This window comes from Zonotrichia leucophrys, chromosome 13 (assembly GCF_028769735.1).
Source record: "Zonotrichia leucophrys gambelii isolate GWCS_2022_RI chromosome 13, RI_Zleu_2.0, whole genome shotgun sequence".
Lineage (NCBI taxonomy): Eukaryota > Metazoa > Chordata > Aves > Passeriformes > Passerellidae > Zonotrichia > Zonotrichia leucophrys.
Window position 1 is genome coordinate 5,923,826 of NC_088183.1, and position 20,052 is coordinate 5,943,877.

At 44.7% G+C, this 20,052-nt stretch overlaps 1 long non-coding RNA gene across 1 annotated transcript; it reads right to left on the reverse strand.

Moving 5' to 3' along the window:
* Nucleotides 1-152: 152 nt before the first annotated feature.
* LOC135453773 (uncharacterized) lies at nucleotides 153-8,993 on the reverse strand. The gene is made up of 3 exons (XR_010441943.1): nucleotides 6,659-8,993; nucleotides 4,528-4,680; nucleotides 153-260 (listed from the first exon to the last, which is right to left on the reverse strand). It is a non-coding gene; the product is annotated as an uncharacterized LOC135453773 (long non-coding RNA).
* Nucleotides 8,994-20,052: the final 11,059 nt, after the last annotated feature.

Here is a 20,052-nt window from a genome sequence, read left to right on the forward strand (position 1 = left end):
AAAAGTTTTTGAACACCACTGTGTTTTGAAGTGTTTAAACCACAGCTTATCAGTAAAACTCAATGTACATTCCAGTTGCAGAGATGGTTATCTGTATCTGTAACATGAAAATAAATATACTAAACTCTGTCTACCTAAGCCTGGTCCATGCTCCAGAAATCCTTCTTGTTTCTCCCTCTGATTCCATGTGAGCGGCAGAAGATGGACATTCCCCAAATGTTCATGTGCAGGACACCAAGAGCTCATTCCAAATCACAGTCCTTTAAAAAAAAAAATATATATATATAAAATATGTATATATATAAAATATATAATATTTTTGCTATATTTACACAAAACCAGACAAATCCCCATGGACCTTGTGACCAAGAATTTGCACAACTGCTTCTACAGGGGAGGAGGTTACAAACTGGGCAGCACAAAACTCTCTTGTCACAGCAAGGAGAGGGTCCCAAAGCAGAAATTTCTCCTTCCCAGCCTCTGGAACAGCCAGGCCTGCTTTCCCTCTCTGTTTTCCCACATTTGTCTCATTTTCTTTGCCTTTGTTATGACACTTGCTAATATTTTCCCCACTGAGGTTTCTTCTTCTACAAACTAGCAAATTGCTGAGCTGTGGCATTTCCATATCAAATGGATATTAATGTAAGGAGAATTATGATAATGAAAGCAGAATGAACAAGAAATCAAACAAGCTGTTGCAAGGATTAAAATTTGAGTTTAGAATTTGATCCAAGTCAATGCAATGATGGCAAATGTCCTTCAGAGTGAGCTGGGGGTTAAAAGAGTTCCCAAAGAAACTGCAGAAAATTGCCAAATCTGGGCCCTGCAGGTTTCCTCTCCTGGGGAAAAACACACATCTGAGGTTGTTAGGGCAGGTCACCATGCACCAAAAGACAGTGAACATCTTGTGCATGATTCCCTGACTCTGAAAAAGAAATTTGACACATACAAAATGGACCATAATGTAAGAACCTCTCCAGGAGAGTCAAGGGTTGTTGATTTTCCTCAACATTTCTTTCCATTTACATTCTGGGTAATCAATAGCCTGCCTTGGTCATACCCAGACAGAGCTAAGCTCATTTGCTACCAGTAGAAGAAGACTTTCTTTTATCACCTAGACTTCTTGAAACCCTGAAAAGCTGTGTCTGATGTTTTAAAAGCAAATTAACTTAAATCCACTTAATTTTTAAAGAAAGATTAATTTTAGGTGTATGGGAGCTGTTGGAGTAATTTGCTTGCCACTAGGATAGCTAATTCATGAATAAAAGACTGATTTTCTAATTGTAAAATCCCAAATAACTTTTTTCTTGCATCCCCAGCTTACATTATTTTATGAAATGCAGTGGATCCTTCCCAGAGGAACAGGATTTTGTTTGGTTTTTTGGCTAGATGTGGGTCTTCCAGAAAACCCTTTGACTCAGACGTGTACAACACGATCTCCATCAGAGGAAAACTGTATTCCTTTTTCCAGTCAAATGAGAGGGGGAAAAAGCTGTGCTTAAACCAATTTATCTGACCTACTTCAGTCATCTACTTTAGGTGCTTTACAGGTAGTTTTTATGCATAACTTCTGCAGCTGAAAAACACAGCCAGGCACAAGTCACCTTGGAGCGCTGTGAGCTCTTTGTTGCAGAGCAGGTGTGTTTATCAGACCCTTCCAATTTGTTTCATTTCTCCAGAACCCGAGAGACTCCCTCACAAATGACTCAGTAGGAAAATCGTGCTCCAAATGAGCAAAGCAAATGGCTCACAGCTAAATCACCACTAAACAGAGGGAGGAGAGCACCCTCAGGGGCTCACCTACCCCTTTGTTCATTGCTCTGGGTTGCTGCCTCCAAAGGCAGAGAAATTCCAACAAAGCTCTAGCACTGTACCATTTGCAGCATTTGTTTGCAACCTTGCAGTTTCCTTTCCTTTACTCCTTTGGAGATGACAAGGGCAGGGAAGAGATCTGTCCTGCCAGAGCCAAACAGCTGCCTGGACTCAATGGAAAGTCTCCAAAAAGAAGTTTTTTTCGTGCTGCTGTTGACTGCAGTGCAGGTGGGTTGGGCAGCACAGAGCAACTGCAGCAAAAAAGTACAAGAGTCACAGTTGAAAAGAGTCAGAGTTTTGGGAAACAGAAAAACTCACCAGACTGTGAGGAAGGAAACAAAGCATTAACACAGGAACCTGGAGGTATCTTTAACCATGTTTATTTAGCCAGGTACAGCCTGGGGTTTGTTAGCTGGCTTGGTGTTAGGGAAATCCTGCATGAAAAAGGGGTTTTTTGAGCGTGAACAAGCCTGGTTAGCACCACAAAACTCAGCTTCCCCTAAGCCCTGCAGCACAGTTTCCTCCCAGCTCAGGTTACCTGCTTCCACAGAAAAACAAACCACAGAAACAGAGCAGGCATAAATTTCCATTTCAGCAGCACTGGAACTGAGACACAGCAAGCTCTTAGCTTAAAATGATGCAAACCAGTTTGTGCTCCTGCATATAACAAAGACGAACAGCAGTTGACACTGGCCCAGATAAATCTGCTTTGGTTATGGATCCCAGTCCCAAGATGAGGGGCTGAGTCATGTGGAGCTGGCTTTCTGTGCCTATAACACTAAATAGTCCCAAGGCTGGGGCTCACATGGCAGCCTGGCAAATCCCAGCACACCCACTGCACTCCTCCAAGAGGCAGCAAGGACTGCCAGACATGATTCAGCCTCAGCACAGCCCAGTTTTTGTGTGTCTCTTGCATTAACAGCAAGGAACACTCATATAAGTGTTCATCTCAGCCTGGTTCCTTCAGGTCTCATTTCATTCCCTGTCTGCTCTCCCAAGAGGAGCAGGTATATTGAAAATCATCTCTTTCCCCCCATCCATCCAGTCTTTTTGCTGCTAAGAAATTCCACTGAGGACTGAATCTTTTCCCTGCAACTTTATTTTCCAGCTGTAGGGTTCTCACACCGTTATTTGTATTCCAGTCCCGATTTCAATTACCTGGCTAACCTTTTCAATTTTCACAGAGAGTGAGAATCAGAAAACAGCAGGTCCTTTATTACAGCTCACACTGGTGGGGAATTCTTTGCCCCCCTTGCCTCCCCCATGTTTGCAGGAAAGCTCTGTCAAATTCAAACAAACTCATTGATAATGACTTGTCTATTTGCTTATGCTTTGCTGGCTGTTAAATATTCTGGTCCTTTCTGTGGACCTCTCTTCCATTCTCCTTCTGGCTTGAACATATTATATTTCTAAAAGCCAAGGAGAAGCAATCTTAAGCCTTCACACTGATGCTTGACTCCAGTGGGAATTCTCAGCAGGGTCAAGCACTGGAGAAGTTCAAAGCCTTGTGCTTTGGGCAGGGCTGTTTCTGATCTTTGATAAGCAAGACCTGGATCTTGATAAGTGGTGGTGGCCTGTCCTTGTGTCCATATCTCAGAGCACTTGCAGTGGAGGGTCAGGGCACTGGGAATTCCCTCAAACAAGGGGTGAGTCAGGCACAGGACACCCCTCTGCTGAGCCCAAAGCTCTGGCACTGAACTGTGCTGGCCACAGCTGTCACCCTTCCTGCCTTTCTCAATTCTCCAAGTCACTCCCCTCCTCTTATCTCCTTTATTATACTGAACTCTTGATCTAGCAGTCATTTCCATGCCTGTGCTCTGTCTGCCCCATCACTCAGCCATAAAGATCCTAAAAATGGTTTTATTTCACTGGGGAAGGGAGAGGATTTAATGCAAAAGACCTGTTCCTTAGCAACACCTTCCCATCTTTCTTCTTTTGTTATTTCCACCTCATTATCTTTGCCCATGTTCAACTCCAAATTAACTTAATTACAGACAGATTTCATATCTCTCTGAACCAGAAGGGGCACTTGTAAAACATCCCTGCAGTCAATAGTAAATGAGGGCCTTGGCCTATGCTAAGCAGGCTTTGGGAAAGGCAGCTCAGCTGTGCCTGCCCTGCTCCCTCCAGAGACCTCTCCCAGCTCCTGCTGTTCCTTTTCAGTGAGGCATTTCATCTCTCCATTCTGCAGCCTGTCCAGGTTCACCCCAACCCCTGAGCCCCACAACAGACATCAGCAGAAATCCCCAGGTGAATGCTTCTCTTGGTCAGGGCCAAGGGCACTGTGACCTTTCCACCTCCCCTTTCCAGATTCTGACAGGGGACAAGTGCCTCAGTTCAAAGTCTGTGATTGGAATCTGTCCTGAGTACAAATCTGAGCTAAATCTGAGCTTTTCTGAGTCTGAATACCAGATGTACTTAGTCCAGGATGACCTTTGATTACCTACACAGGTGGAATGTCAAAGATCTCTCTTGGTTAATGCAGCCCTGGGTGCCCAAAAGTCACACACCAATGGCAGCTCTCCCCTTGAACACAGAGATAAAAATGCAACTGAACTAGATCCAGGGCAGCCCCTCATACCTTATCCTGTCCTTACTCTGTGATGCCAGGTTTCATGTGGAAATCAGCACCAGGACCTCTCTCTAGCAGCTGGTGGGTTCCTCACCTGCTCACAGATTAATAAGCATTCTGCATTGCTGTGTCCTACCACTCACAGAAGTTCTCCACTGGCACAGGAAACATCTTCTTCCTTCTGTTGGAGCTCCAGTAGCTATCAGCCAGCCAGGACACCTCTTCCAAAAATCCACCAAGTGACTCCTCACTAGCAGAAAGTGCACTAAGGTGCTGCACTAAGGATGAGGAGAGATCTGTATGCACACAGTGAGGGAAGTGTTGTCAGAGAGAGCCACCAACAAAACTGTGTGGAGGACACATGAAACACAGAGACCCTCTGCAAAGACATAGGGGGAACCAAACTCCCACCAGCAATAGAAAATGTAAGGCTCTGTGTCAATTTTAGAGGAATCAGAGAGCTGTAATTCCACCATTAAAAGAGGATGCGTGGTTGATTTCTGGAAAGGAAGGAAAGCCTGAGTGATGATGCAGGTGGTTCCTCCTCATTCAGCAGCTTGCCAGCAGCTTGCCACCCTGGGAATTGAACCACAGGCTAAATTGGGATGAGTTTCCCCCTCACCCTGCAGAGGTAGAGCTGCAAATCATGCACTGTCCTGGGATTAAGTAACTCAAACACAGGCAGAAGAATTTCATTTGCACAGTGAAATTCACTCTGCCCCAAAAGTTTCAGCTTCTTCCCATTCTCTTTTACCCCTTTCTTTCTCACCACTTTGGCATGCAGGGAGAGAAGCCATAGGTAGGATATCTCCTTCCTATTTCATGAGAACATTTTCAGAATTTCCCACCTCACCAGCTCAGCATGTGACTGTCCCCAACATCTGTGCTTATGCTGGAAAGGTCTGAAGAAGGCAAGGAGCAAATATCTGCCCTGAAAACTGAACGTGTGGCCTTTAAAGAGCATTTGCACACATCTTCCCCAGATTCACAGCCCAACCACACAAGTCAGTGCCACTGGAGGTCAGTCTTGTGCCAGGCAAACCTGTGGGACTGAGCACTGGGGTGCCCTGATTGCCTTGGGAGCCGAGCCTGCATTTCTGGACACCCCAAGAGAAAACCTGTCCCAGCTCCCCCAGTGTTGATTTATGATGTAGAGATCCTTCATTTCTTTTTTCTCTCAAAACTACTCAGTGGTCTGTTGGATAAGTTCAGCACAAGATTCACACGTGTTCAGTCAGCCCAGGCTGCTGCTCAGGACAGTGCAAACACAGATGGTGAGCCAGGCTTGGCCACCTCATCCAAACCGACTTAGAAAATACTCTCATTTTGGGACAATTCTCAGTCTTTTGTTTCACAGGGCATGGCAGAATAATTAAATACAAGTTGCAAGCTCTGGATGAGAAATCAGGATATTGATTAATGACAAAAACAAGTACAAGCTCAGTTATAGCTAATTCTGAGCCATATTCCTTGTCAGTGCCTATAATAAAGAATTCCTACACAGAATCCCATTTGGAGAGTCACTTCCTCCTACTCCTTCTGCAAGACCCTCCAAGAAGGGCTCAACAAATATTTAATTGGAAACAAAAACTTTCAGCTAAACATTTGGGTAAAACAGATTGTGCTTCTGCTACAGCATCCCACAGGTGCCAGTGCAAACCCAGCTCTGGCTGTGCCAAGTGAAGTCAGCTCTTGGTAACTCTTATGCCTGCAGAAAAAATATTCATCAGTATGGTCTGAGCAGAAAATGGAGGCTGAAATGCTCAGCTGAGATATACTCAAGTTACTGTTCCTTATTTTATCTTCAGGGTGAGTTAATTTTTCTCTCTGGATCAAGGATGGCAGAGCTGTTCTCTGCCCTGTCTCCAGCCAAGCCACATCTGGAGTGCAGGGTCCATCACCCACACTCATTCACTGAATCTCAAGTCTGAAATGAGAGCCAGCACTGCACAAACCCTCTGCTGGCCCCTGCTACAAACAGCCTTAAGCACAGACTTCTTCTGCTCTGCTGTAATCATTAAAGAGCCATTCCTTTTCTGCTGTTTTTCCAGCAGAGCAATAGAAATATTGATCCCCACCACTGGCTTCTTTCCTGTGAATGATCGGGTATCCTTTGGTGTTAAACAAACTGCAATTATGCATTCTAAATAACCAGAGAATCACAGGGTCCAGATACCTCCTTATTGCCATTATCATTCCCACCTGCCTGGCCTTGGGCAGCCACATCTTTCCAGGGAGTGAAAAGCAGCATCCATCCCTCTGTCCCACACTCACCTCCTGCCTCAAGGAACAGCAAAACTCTCCCTGAATCCAGGCAGCTCTCAAGAGGGACTGCAGCAGACAGGAAAAAAGAGACAGGGTTGGGTGACTGCAATAACTCAGTGAGAGTGGCTCCCCATAATTAGGAAAGAAAACTCACAGAGTGGCCATGGCACTGGAATCACTGCTGGGAACATGTGTCCCTAAGCAGCCAGGACCTTGGCAGCCCCTGGGTGACACAGACAGAGACAGCCAGGGACAGACAGGGACAGCCAGAGACAGTCAGGGACAGTCAGAACCCAGGCAGGCAATGGTAAGGAGAAAGGAAATAAGATTATTAACTTTGGCAGAGCCCATCAGGTGTCCTTGCAGTGCTGCCACCTCTCTGGAAAGTGTGTCAGGAGTGGTTGTCAGGGGGATCCACGGTGGCAAATTCCACACCAACAGCTCAGGCCAGGGGAGATTCACATTCTTTCCTTGCATGTAGAGCTCAAACAACCTTAGTGAGGAACAGAGCACAAGCCTCTGTCATTCTGCCTGCAGTACTCACCACTAGAGCTCTTCCTTCCTCTCACAAGCCACATGTTTTCATTCCTTTCAGGTTTCTTGGGGGTTTTTTTTTGGTTTTTTTTGTTTCTTTTTTTTTTATGTTATTGGTTGGTTGGTTGGTTGGTTGGTTGGTTTTTGTGGTGGTGGATTTCCCCTGTCTCCCTTCTTTGCTGCAACATTTGTGCTGTAAGCTGCAGCAGATAACATGACAGGTTTTCACCTGGATGGTTCCTTACCACATTCTTATGGGGTATTTATTTTCTTGTGGGTATTTTATACCTTCACAGATGGGACTGAACCATCTACCACTGTCAATAAGCCACAGTAGCTAAACCCTTGTTTACTGCCAGGCTGGGCCAGCTGTGGAATATAAATGTGCTAAGGACAAAAGGTTTGAAGCAGGGATGTATTGAGCTGTTCATATTTAAAGAAGGATTGGGAGGAAATGAAGAGTTCAGAAAGTATCTGGGTAAAAAATAGCTGCATGAAAGCTGCAAGTCTCTGTGAGCAGGACCCAACTTCATACATTTTGCCTCATTTACTCCATTGATCTGCCCAGCACATTTTGGAGTGATTTTCTCAGCCTTCCTAAGACCACATCTCTCTCTCTCTCTCCCTGTCTCTCTCTCTCTTTCTCTGCCCTTGCTCTCCAGAGCTGCAGGCTGAGTCCTGTCCATGACCCAGTGAGGAACTTCTGCCCTGGGCATCACTGGATTAAAAAATCCCTTTGTTGAAACACTCAGGGCTACTGGAGCATCACTCTTCAGTGATGCTTTGAGGGAAATAGTGCTTGTTTTAGAAATGCTAAAACAAAAAGCCTTATGGATGCTGAGGGGTTTTTGTTAGTTTGACTCTGGCAGAAGCAGCTTTTCCATCCATTTATCAAGCTGCCTGCAGCTGCCATTTCAAGGCTGATGAAGACGTAATAAACAGTAAGCCAAAAAAAGTCATTTGAAAGGTGCACCCAGACCAGTTTCATAAATAAAAGATCAGGGGCAGTGGGGGGAAGAGAATGAAAAATCATCAGTGCAAGTTTTGACTTTCCTCTGCTGTCCATTTTGTAGCATAAATTTAAATAAATGAATGGTGAAGGTTGGTGGAACCACTCTTTCATCCTCAAGTACCCTCTCTAAAACTTTCTGCTTATGAATTCATCTTTCTACAATGTCTTGCTGGCTCGTGTTTTGCCAGCTACCCTCCAAAATGTCACTCCAAAATTTTTCAGGATATCCATCAGACTCTGCAGAGCCAAGAGCTCCTGGTGGGTGAAAGCTTTGTGGAATCTCCAGTGCAATAAACCCCAACCCTGCTGGATGCCAGCAAGCTCAGGTGATCCCAAGTTTTACCCTGTTCCCTTCCCACTGCTCATGTAGAGGTGACCTTGGGGTTTGCACTGAGCTTTAATCTTCCCCAGAGGAGCCTTTGCTCCTGCAGAAATCCCTGCAGGTCCCATCGTGTGTCAGCTGTCAGTTGTTTCTCTGGGTACAAGGACAGCTTGGCTCACTTTGGGATTGAGTGTCATTTGCCGTTTTCTCTTTTCCATTTGGATTCATGGATACCAGGCAAGCTGGGAGCCTTCTGAGGCCCCTGCAGGGTGTTCTGCCCATTGGTCCCTGGCACATGGCAATGCAGTTATTGCTCATCTTCCTGGTGCAGCTTGGTTATCAAGGCCTGATGGACACTCAGGCTGGAAATCCAGGTTTGAGTTTCAACATTCTTCTCCCAGAAGTTGCCACTTTATTTCTTTGAATTGCAGGAACTTTTCTCCAGGTCTGATTCCTCCTTCAGAGGTTGGGGTCAAGGCTCATATACCATAAAGATCCTGTCAGCAACAGAGAGAACAAAAAGAGAGTTGCAGCCAATAAAAAACATTGACAGGTGAGACATGGTGAAAGAATCAGAGGAAAGTGAGGAGAAAAAGACAATCCCAGAGGAACAGAGAGAAGAATGGAAAGGGAAAGAGAGAAAAATCATATAAAAAAAAGAAATTATTAAAGAACTGAAATGAGAATAAGGATGAAAGAAGAGAGAAGAAAGGGAAGTAGAAGGAAAGGTGAAGACAGAAAAAAGGCCCAATAATATGCATAAAGAAAAATATCTGCTGGTTTCCATTTTTCATTAATGCTTCACCAGATGGAGACGGTATCAACAATAATAGAACCTCTGAGCTGCAGAACAATAGGTGAAATAATTCAAGCACCACTTTCAGATTAAAAAACAGTGAAGAGAGTTTGATTTATTTCCCAGTGTTTCTTTTCTTTCTCTATATATAGAAAATAACCTCATCCACTTACTCAAGTTCTGTGGCTCATCACCACAAAAATATAAATAAAAGAATGAAACCACCCTTCAGCACAGACAGAAAATAAATCAGAGGCCTCAGTGCATTTTCATTGTTGCAGCTGGGTCCTGTCTTCACATTTATTTATCTTTAAATTTCTCCTTGCACTCCAGAGACCACATCCCATAAAATGCCGGGTTAACAAGTTAACCATGAATAATTCATGAGATAATTATAAAACATTTACACTAGAACATTATTATCTTGCAACTAAAAAAACCCCAAATACTTAATGTCCTCCAACATTAATGATAAACCTCTTGTGACTGCAATGTTCTTTATCACTAAAATTAAATGGAATTAATCTTCGACTTGCTTTGTTGCCTACTAGCAGAGAATCACAGGGAAAAAAACACCCCCAGGTGATATGGAAAGAAAAATACATGAATACATACACATATTTGTGTGAGTGTGTGTTTGCACACACACATACATAGGATTCTGACACATGCCCAAAGAGGAGATTCAGTTTTAGTCTTTCTCCCCCAAACACAGTCTGAGGCAGGAGGGATATGAGGTTTTAAACTAAAGGAATTGACTCAGAGCACACATGGAAAGGACAAACACAGACCTGCAGCACTCTGTGCCCAGAGGAACTGTGGCTTACCAGGTTTTCCCATTGCACAGGTGGTCTTTGGTCAGATCCTGTTCTCAAAGAAAGCCTAGAGCTCACTCTGAAATTAAAATTATAATAAATCTCAGTTTTGCACTGGTGTCACCAAGATGAGGATTTGGCCTTGTACACACATCCAAAATTAAGGCTGTCACATGTGTGGCTCTAAAGCTCCTACAAGAACACCACCAATAATGCACAGCCAGCATGACAGCCCATTAGGACTCCTGCAGTTCTACTCTGCATAAAAGCTCCTCTGCCTTCCCTCTGGACACGAGGCCAGGGAAATGTTGGGAAAATTCTCCAGCCATCCTTCAACCCTGTGCTGGTGATCCCCTGAGGGCTTTAATGGGCACACACACAGAAACCTCCAGAAGGTTCTTGCTTAGAGCACAGAAACTGCCAGCCCGTAGCTACAGAGACCTGGGTTATCCAGCAATGACTTCTCCTCTCCCTCAGGAGCTCAGGATAATGGAACAACACTGAAGCAAATCTCCACCAGAGAACTCTTTCTGTGAGTGTGCCCTGCCATGCACAGGAGCCAGCAAACCCTGGGCTGGCACTGCCAACTCCAGCTACAGCCCCTGGGGAAAATGAGAGCAAAGGAAAAACCTCCCTCAGGGAAAATGCAGGAAACTTTCTTGCTCCTCTTTCTCCCTTCCTCCCTCTTTGAATGCAGTCAATCCACACAGAAAACTACCTGTGCCTTCTCACAGACACATTTGCACCCAGGCTGAGACACTGAAAGCTTTTCTGCATGGAACAGAAGGCCAAGGGTTCCTCTTCCTCACAGGATTATTGAGAGGTCACATATGGGAATTCAACAGCTCCATCTGCCTGACAGCCAAGAGCAAGGGCTGGAAGCACCCCCTGCATGCTCTGAATCCATGAAAATATCCCAGGAGATTTGGCACTAAGCTGATGGTCAACAAAACTACCCAGAGCCCGAGGCATTGCAGTTTGATTTAACCATGCACGCTTTTGTTAAAGGATTAGGAGGACTCTATCATTGTGACATTTGAATTGTAATTGAAAACCAGTCTCTCCCACACACTTTACTGGTCTGGGACCTGGGGGGAGAGGTGTGTGTGTCCATGGGGGTGTGTGTGTGTCTGTGAGGGGTGTGCACATCTAGCAGCTGCTTTGGGGCAACAAAAGGGTTCACAGCCCCAAAGAACCATGTTTACCTCCCATCACACATCAGCCCAGCAAACAGTGTGGGATTTTACAAAGCCTATGGACACAGTGAGGAACTCAAGCTGGAATTTCAATCATCTCTGCAGAGCCCATTTAGATATCTGACTGCTGTACATGAGTGTCAACAAACACTCATGAAATTCCATCTCTGCATCAATTTGCAAAATAGAAAAATGCTTCATGAACAGCAGTATAGTCCTGTGTACACAGCTGCCAGCAGCTGCCCTCCGGGGTGATTCTTGTAATTTTCTGTATTTTGCTCAGCAAGATGTCATTTATCATGAAGACTATCATCAATACATGAGCTGAGGATGAACAGGTAAGCAGGTCTGTTATCCTCAGCCCTAAGCACAGAGTTTTGTTTTGGATATTCTTGTCTGGGTACCTAACTCAGCTACACAGCACACAGATCGGCAGTCAGGAGTGGGGAGGCTTGCATTTCCAGACTCTCCTGCCAGGGATGGAGGGATGCAATCCCAATACCTCACTCTGAGCCCATCACAGACTCTCTAAATGCTCAAGGGCTCCATTTCTGAGCATCCATCTCAGTGTTTGCGTTACAGTGCAGTGCTGGCATTATGAAAGCAATGAGGCTGACTGTGAATGGCTGTTTAGGCTGTTCGTGTGATCCTGCAGCTCAAAACCACTAACCATGGTGCTAGAGCTTCAAGTCCCTCTCACATATGCAGCTATAGACTCTTCCTTAAAGAAGTTACTCTATAAGGGAAGAGCTGGTGTCAGCAGGCAGGGAAAGGAGGGGACAGAGATGAGACAATCTTGGCTGATCTTACAGATTGTGAGTGTACCAAGAGCTGAGCTCAGTGCCAGCAGCTGGTTAGGGATGCCACAGAGGGGACAGCCCTTCAGCTGGCTGTGCACAAGCACAGAGCCCCAGCCTGATGCCCGGGGAGCAGGGCAGCACAAGGAGATGTGTTTGAGCTCAGGCATTTGCTCCTGTTCTCCCTGAATGCCTCTCCCCAACATCTGAGGCCATCTGAGTGTGAAAGCCTCCCAGGGAAAAGAGCTGAAGGCTGCAACATTCATTTCTCTCTGTGAGGACAAAGGGAGGATGGAGTCCAAGCTGTTTCTCCTCAAATCACCAATCAATCAAGCAGCTCTGGTGATGTCACTATCCCTGGCACTGGGACCTAATTTAAAATTACCTCAAATCTGAAAGATTGATTTTCACCATCAGCATTTGATGTCTGCTGTATCTTTCTTTTCCCAACAGAGAAGAAAAAAAGAAAGGAGGAGAGAGAGAGGGAGAAAGAGATGGTTCAGATTCAACTGCAATTTAGCATTCATTTGCATTTTTAAATTAGTTAAGCTGTGGACCGTTGCAAAGCAATGACAGAGAAATTCTGTAATAATTAGTCTGCTGGGAGTGTAGAAATGGCTATACAGGCGGGTTTCACTGAAAGAGGGAGCAATATCCCAATGCTCAAACTGGGATTTGCACAGGCAAATTTACTCTCTCTCATATGGGGCCAGCTCCAGCTCAGCAGACACAGAGAGCTCCAGCTCAGACAACTTCATCTGCTCCAGACACTGACTGCAGCCAGTGGGGAGAGAGGGGTGTGCTCAGACCCTGATTCATCTTAACCTGATGTAGAAATCTGAATCAGGCCAGATGATTAGATACCTGGAGTGGGGTGAGAGCAATCTCACCACTGTTGTTTACAATAAAATCTTAAATTCTTCAGCCTCTGTGTGTGTGTGTCAGCCTCTCCTCAGTGGGCTCCGCACACCTGACCCCTTCTGCAGCTCCAGCCATGATTCTCTTACTGCCTGTAACGAGATATATCCCTCTCCTAAATCCAGTGGAAAGCCATCATTACCTCAGATCTGACAGTGAGTGCTGAGGGAAGGGGGAAAGGAAGGATCAGGATGAGAATGAGCTGAAGGAGCCCCAGTTTTGCTGCCCTTTGCTCACAAGGGGGATATGGCAGCACTTCACTGTACAGTGGAAGGTGCTGCATCTTCAGCAACCTGAGCCACTGATTGTGCAATGCATCTCTCCCTCGCTGCTGTTTGAGTGAGTGAATATTGTAATTCCTCCTTCTTTGGGTGGCAGAACGTGGCAGCACCAATGCTCACTTTGCTCAGCAAGGGGAAGAGCCCAGTGGTGACTAAACATGACTTCAGAAATACTCACACCCAACCATCCTGAGAGGAACAGTGGATTTGTCCTTACAAACAAGCTGTGGGTCTGCTGGTAGGTAAAACCAGCTCTGGAGATAAAAGAAACAATGAGAAGAATCCCACTGACTGATGAATGGAAAAAGATATTTGCTTTTATAAATAAACTTTAGGTTTGTTGATAAATGAAATTAGACATTGAAATATGAAAGAAACAATGGGGAAGAAAAAAGCCCTAAATTCCTTAAGAATTAAATATTAAAAGGGAAGGTTATACATTAGAGGGAAATCTTTGGGAAATCTTTGGTATCAGGTGTATCGGGGAGTCTGAACCTCTCAAGTACCTCAGCCAATGGGGAAAGAGAGAAGGGAAATGCAGCTGTGAAATTGGGATAAAAAGGAGGCTGCATGCTCCAAAAATTGGAGAGATCCCAGGGGAATGCCCCATGGCCTCTCCCTTTATTTGAATAAAGCCAGAAAGGACTCCTCTGTCTCCTTTTTGGACATAAACCTCTGGTGTTTGTGGATTAATTTTCCGAACAATCCTGAAAGAAACTCTTCATCACCCATCAGATCTTCTCTGCCTTGCATTATTTGCTGTCCTTTGCTTGCCCTGCTCCAAAAGCTGGCATCTGTCTCTCAGTGTGACTGCTCCTTTTTGCTTAAGTTGTCCCTCTGGGTGAGCAGAAGCAAAGGAACATTCAGTGAATTTCCTGAAATCCTCCCCCTGATCTGAAACATCAACCCTCAGTACATTGTGTTTATCCAGCCTCACCACTGCTTTGTTCAGAAATGTGAACCCATCCTCTTCCAAAGCAGCACCAGCCCCAGCAGCTCAGCAGGAGCCATGGAATGGTTTGTTTTCTCTCAGACATAATTTGGGGTTGCAGAGCATCCCCATTTTACAGACATTTAGTCTATAATGGTGTGCCATGTGCATATATATAGGAAACAGAATGAAATTACTTGAAAACCACTCTACCTGCATCAAATGCATTAACTCTATGACCACAAAATAGACACCCCATTATTCTGACAGCAAAGTGAGCAGAACTGGATTTCCCTGAAGGAACCCAAACCTTTCCAGTTTTATTACCTTGTCACTCTGAGTTTTTGTAGATATCAATCACAAAGGTACATTTTGTTCAGTGTGGACTTAAGTGACTTGATCCAAACTATCTCTGTTGAGGACAGAAGAGCAAGAAGATGAAAGCTAAAATAAATAAACGGCTCTACTTATATTATGGATACCAAGAGCAAAATGTGCACAGTTTCACATTTGTTTGACTTTTGGGGCTGGCATTTCTGGAGTGTGTTCATCCCATCAAAGTTCCAGTTTGTCCCATCACATCAATGGCTCTCATATACAACAACTGGCATTGCCTTTAAAAATTCAAGTTTCAAGTTTCTTGCTTGCTCACCTGTCATTTTGTTACTAGCCACATGTCCAGACTGAGGTAAAAGCACTTCCTAGGATCCTCTGTGCATTTTCCCTTAGGATGTTCTTACTTTCTTCCTCTGGCAGAGAACTGTTGTGAGGTTTGTGCTTTGCAGCTGTGGTGAAGGCTCTGGAAAGGGCTTTTTATTAAATGTACAGGGGTGCATGGAGCAAACCTGCCAGTGCAGCTGAACTCTGTGTTGGTTTCCTCTCAACTGACCTGTGGGATTTCTGGGTTGCTGTTGCAGTCACTGGAGAGAGAGACACCTCCCAAGGGCCATTTGTCTCATCCCAAGGTTGCTGTCCAAGAGAAATGAGAAATTTCAATTTCTGAAAGTCAAATTTTTGTCCTACCAACTACAGAGCAAACCTATACCCTTGTTTAGACCAGAAACCAGCACTCAGGCATTACATTTAGGCCAAGGGAATCCACCCAAAACACCTGTGTATGTTTCCCTAAATACACAGGAATGGACCCATTCCAGCTGTTCATTCCTGAGCCTTTCACAGAAGCATCACCTTGGGAAGGACACTATTTTCAGACGGAACCAAGCCAGTCCAGATTTACATTTACAAACTACAAGCAAACCTCCCCATCCCTCACACAGGCTGTGATTATGATGGTGTCTCCCCTGAGGGGCAGCAGCTTGTGCAGAGACAAGAGTGAAAAGAGGCAGAAAGGAGATGAGAGAAGGAGCTCCACTGTGCACCAGGGGTGAGGACACATCTGCATTATAACCTCCCTCCCTCGGAGACTGAATTATAAGGAAGTTTTTCTGAAACATCACTAACCATCCCAAGGCTTTCAGAGCAGCTCCCTGCGGTATTTCTCTGCCGCTGTTTCTTTGCCTTTTGTTCCCAGCGTGGTGCTGGAGTCGGGCAGAGAGGCTGGAGGGGCACAAGGGCCATTCCCAGCGCCCTCTGACACTCCCCAGACCCCACCCGCTGAGGCACAGCCGTCTATAATGATGTTTTGCTGGATATTTCCATGGGTATGGATGTCTATAATGATGTTTTGCTGGATATTTCCATATGCGTAACAAGCAGCTCAGCTACCCCACAACCCCAGAAAGTACTTTTCCATAAAAATAAGATCCTGTAAAACCTGTACCTTTATAGACAACCCCCAGCCTGACATAGCCCCAGTCTCTCTATTTTACAAAATAAAGGCTTCAGTGTTCATTCTGGGAGTTTTGCTGTGTTATCTGTGTTATCTGCGATTGTCTTGGAAACCCAGCTCACCCTGAGGCCAGCTATTAACATCTTTCAGCATAACAAAAGCCTTTATTGTCCCGCTATTTCTCATGCACTCTGTCAAGACACGCAGATGAATGAGTTACCAGGGGGTAAGTTTGGGTATAAATTTACAAGGCCTCTACTCCATCATAATTGTCTGTATTCATATTCCCATTCTTCATGCTCATCCAGATGTACCTGGAAGTGATTTGTCCTCAGGAAAAAAAAGGGGTTGGTTGCTTTGCATCTGCTCTGTGGAAACAAAGGAAGGGATGTCCTGGGGCTCCTTGAGGAGAAGGTGAAATCCTGGGAGGTCACCCACAAACCTTCCCTGGGAACTGCCCTTCCTTCTGTGGCATCCATCACGTCTATTCCACGTTGTTAGAGAAGGTTTAGTGCAAACATGAAAACATCTATTTAGTGTGAAAGACAATCTTCATCCAAGCAGCTGAAGTGTTTCAGTTGGAAGAAGATGTTTTCAGCAGGGAGAAAACACCAAATGGGGTTTTCTACACCAAAATCCTTGACACTCTGCACATACGAGCAACCATCCATAAAGGACATGCATTTTACATCACCACAAGACTCTTCTTCAAGCACAGCTATAACATTTCTCCAGAGATACAACCCAAGAATACTCCACAATCTGTATTTCTGCATGTGCCCCAAAGCTTTTGTTAGCGTGACTGTGATGGCTCGTGGGCATGATTTGCTCACATTCCCAGCTGACAGCCAGGCCAGGAAAATCTCACTGCTTATACATGCTCCCTGATTCCTTTTATTATTTAGAGGATTAACTGAGAATCCCACAATGGCTCCAATGACTGTTGTGCTCTCAATGAAGTAGCAAATAATTGAAAACACTAAATACCCATTATAACTGGTAAATGGCAATACAATCCCAGGCAGGGAAATATTAGAGAACTCAGCGACCTGAGGGAAGCCAAATATAATAAAGATCATCTTCAGAGAGATGTGCCATGAAGGGCACTTATCTCTCTGCAGCAGTTCAGTGCACCCTTCTAACCCAGGGTGACTTTTCATCGGGGATGAGGACAAAACCAAAAAATTCCCCAAGTCCAGCTTGGACATACACGTAAATTACTCAGTGCTTCTCTGCCATGTGAGTACGCTGATTTAGTCATCTGCTCACACCAGCAGCCTTGCTTCTTTTATTCTTTCTGACTGCTCACCCAACCCACCGATGCTGGGATTGCTCTGTGATTGCGAGTGCCATATGGTGCCCTAATTATTGCAGTGCTTGTTGTATCAACGTGTCAGAAACTCAAGGTGTGGGGAGAGGAGCAACAAGGAGAGGCAGGCATGGGGAGGGACAGACTTGCTCAGTGAGCAACATTTACTACAAACAGCTCCAGGATGGCAAGAGCCACATCCAGGAAACCAAAACGCGTGGGCATGAGGATACCAAAAACATCATCTGCCTGGGGTCTCACTGCAAAAATATGACTGGGGCTGGATTATTCTTTTAGTTATCCGTGTGAGACTTGACGTATTTATAGAGTAAAAAAGATATGTTCTTCAAGATATGACATTGTTACCTATTGTAAAAAAGGAGAGCAAAGAGGATATACAAAAGCTAGAGAACATGACTGTAGTTTATAGGAATAGAAAAGTATAATGTTATTCAAGATTATGACATTGTCACTCTAATTTGTAAAAAGAAAGGAGGAGGAGCAAATAGAGGATGATACAAAGCCCTTGGGCTGGATTCCCTTTCTGGTTTACACACATACGGGACTGGAAAATTCCATATTAACAAGGGAATTAAAATGCAGCATTGAATTTGCATTGCTAAAATAATGCAAGATTTAAGAGGCATAATCATAAAACAGTTTCCCCCTGAACTTCCTCTTTTACATTCACTAACTTGGTCAAACCCCCTCCCTTGTTCAGATTTTACTGAGGCTTTAGAGTAAGTGTGGGTTTTTTATACCACTGGAGGGGATAATAGGTTTTGTTCTAAAAGCAACTTGCCTTTTCCACAGTGGTTCTACAGTTGTGGATGTTCAAGGGCAGAATGGACAAGGAGCTACAAGAGGAACACAGGACAGCTTGCTGAGAATCACATCAGCCTTAGGAAATCCTGAGCTGACTGTACTCAGAGAGTAAAAATGTTATGGAAGAAGATTAAACAGGTTTTTTTCTATTCTTATTCTTCACCAGGTGTCTGCTTATGGCCCCTGCTGAAGACCCATTACTGATGCTGTCAGCCTCCCCTGAAGGCTCAGAAATATCCATTTCCCAGTGACCTTACAGACTCAGCTTCACCATGAACATCTTCCATACACTGCAAGACTGATGAGGAAACAGAAGATGGTGAATATTATTCACCAGAAAGGAACTCTCTGCATTCCTGCCAATGCAGTAAACAGAGACAAAATGCTACAAAAATTACAGACCTGGCCCTTGGCACAGTGATTCTCAAAGTTTTTCCCCAAAAACTGGATGTGGTTTACAAGGTGGACAGAGCAAATTCCAGAATGCCAAATTCACACTTTATGGTGGAATGAGGAGGTGTTTCTCCAGGAGTAAAACACCTAATTGACCCATAACCTATCAGTGAAACAATAGAGAATAAAATTCCCAGTATAATTGGATTATAAATCATTCCTTTGATACCAGGACCTAGCAATTTATTTTAAGTATCTGAGTGTTTATACTGAGGAAATACAGTGCTTTAGTTATATTTAAACGCTTTGGCTGGTGCTTAGAGGGGGAAAATGACAACTGTGCACAGTGATTTATTTCTCCACTTTACTTGGACTGTAAAGGTGTGAAGACAGAGCTTTTAAAGCAATCCTTGCAGGGGCCCAGAGGCAGTGTGCCAGTGCTGGCCCTCCTGGCTCCCACTCAGAACAGCTGGTGATGGGCAATCACCTCCATCCTCTCCGGATGCCTGCAATAACTGCTGGATTTTCACTGCTCTTTGAGGACCATTTTGCCCACAGAAATTTATCAGAATCAGTGCCTCACACAGATAGCCTACACAATAAAAAAATTCACACATTTACACACCATCTCTCAGGTCACTAATATTCGCTTGCAGTCACGATTTCTCTAGGTTATATGAACATTTTCAGAAGTGTTTAGGTGCAAAATGGACACAGGGTATGGTCATTCCCCAATGTCCTGGTTTGTGAGGCACTGTCTTTACTTCCTCAGCAGAGGAGCAGAAATGGATGTTTCTGGAGAAATGCAGTTTCTGGAGGACGTCTTCAAAAGCAGCAGAAGAACTGGTGTGACATAAAGACCAGACCTGAGCTGGGGCTGAGGCCAATAACCATGTGTGCAAATATTTGTGACAGTTTTGTTCAGGCAGACATTTAGCAGATAGAAAAGCTACTCCCACCCTCCACGGAAGGAATAGGAGCCACCTGCCAGCCCTTTCCCACAATCACATGGCCAGGACACAGAACATGACTGGCAATCTCCTTTTCCTGACACTTATTGCCACGTTCATCCCTCCAGGCAGCAACAGCGGGGCCATCCCTGGATCTCTGCAGCTGCTCCTGGCTCACGTTGTGCCAGAACTGTGACCTCAGTGCCAGCAGACAGGAGGCAATACAGAACATCTTCCCTGTGCCATGGATTTACAAGGACAAAACGCCTGCTGTGGCTGGCTTTTCATGAGCAGAATTGCACAAAGGGAATTCTGAGGCTCAGGAAGCACCATGTACGTACCCAAAGCAGACAGAGACGCTCCCAACAGACAGTGAGGCACTAAAGTCTGTGAAAAGGCAGAGGGATAGATAAAATTTTGCACCATGCTGTTCTCTTAAGTTATCAAAGGAAATCTGGAAGCACTGGGCTCTAATTGCAAATTTGGTCATGGAAATGCAGCTCTAGGGAAAAAAAGAACTAAGAATTAGAGCTGT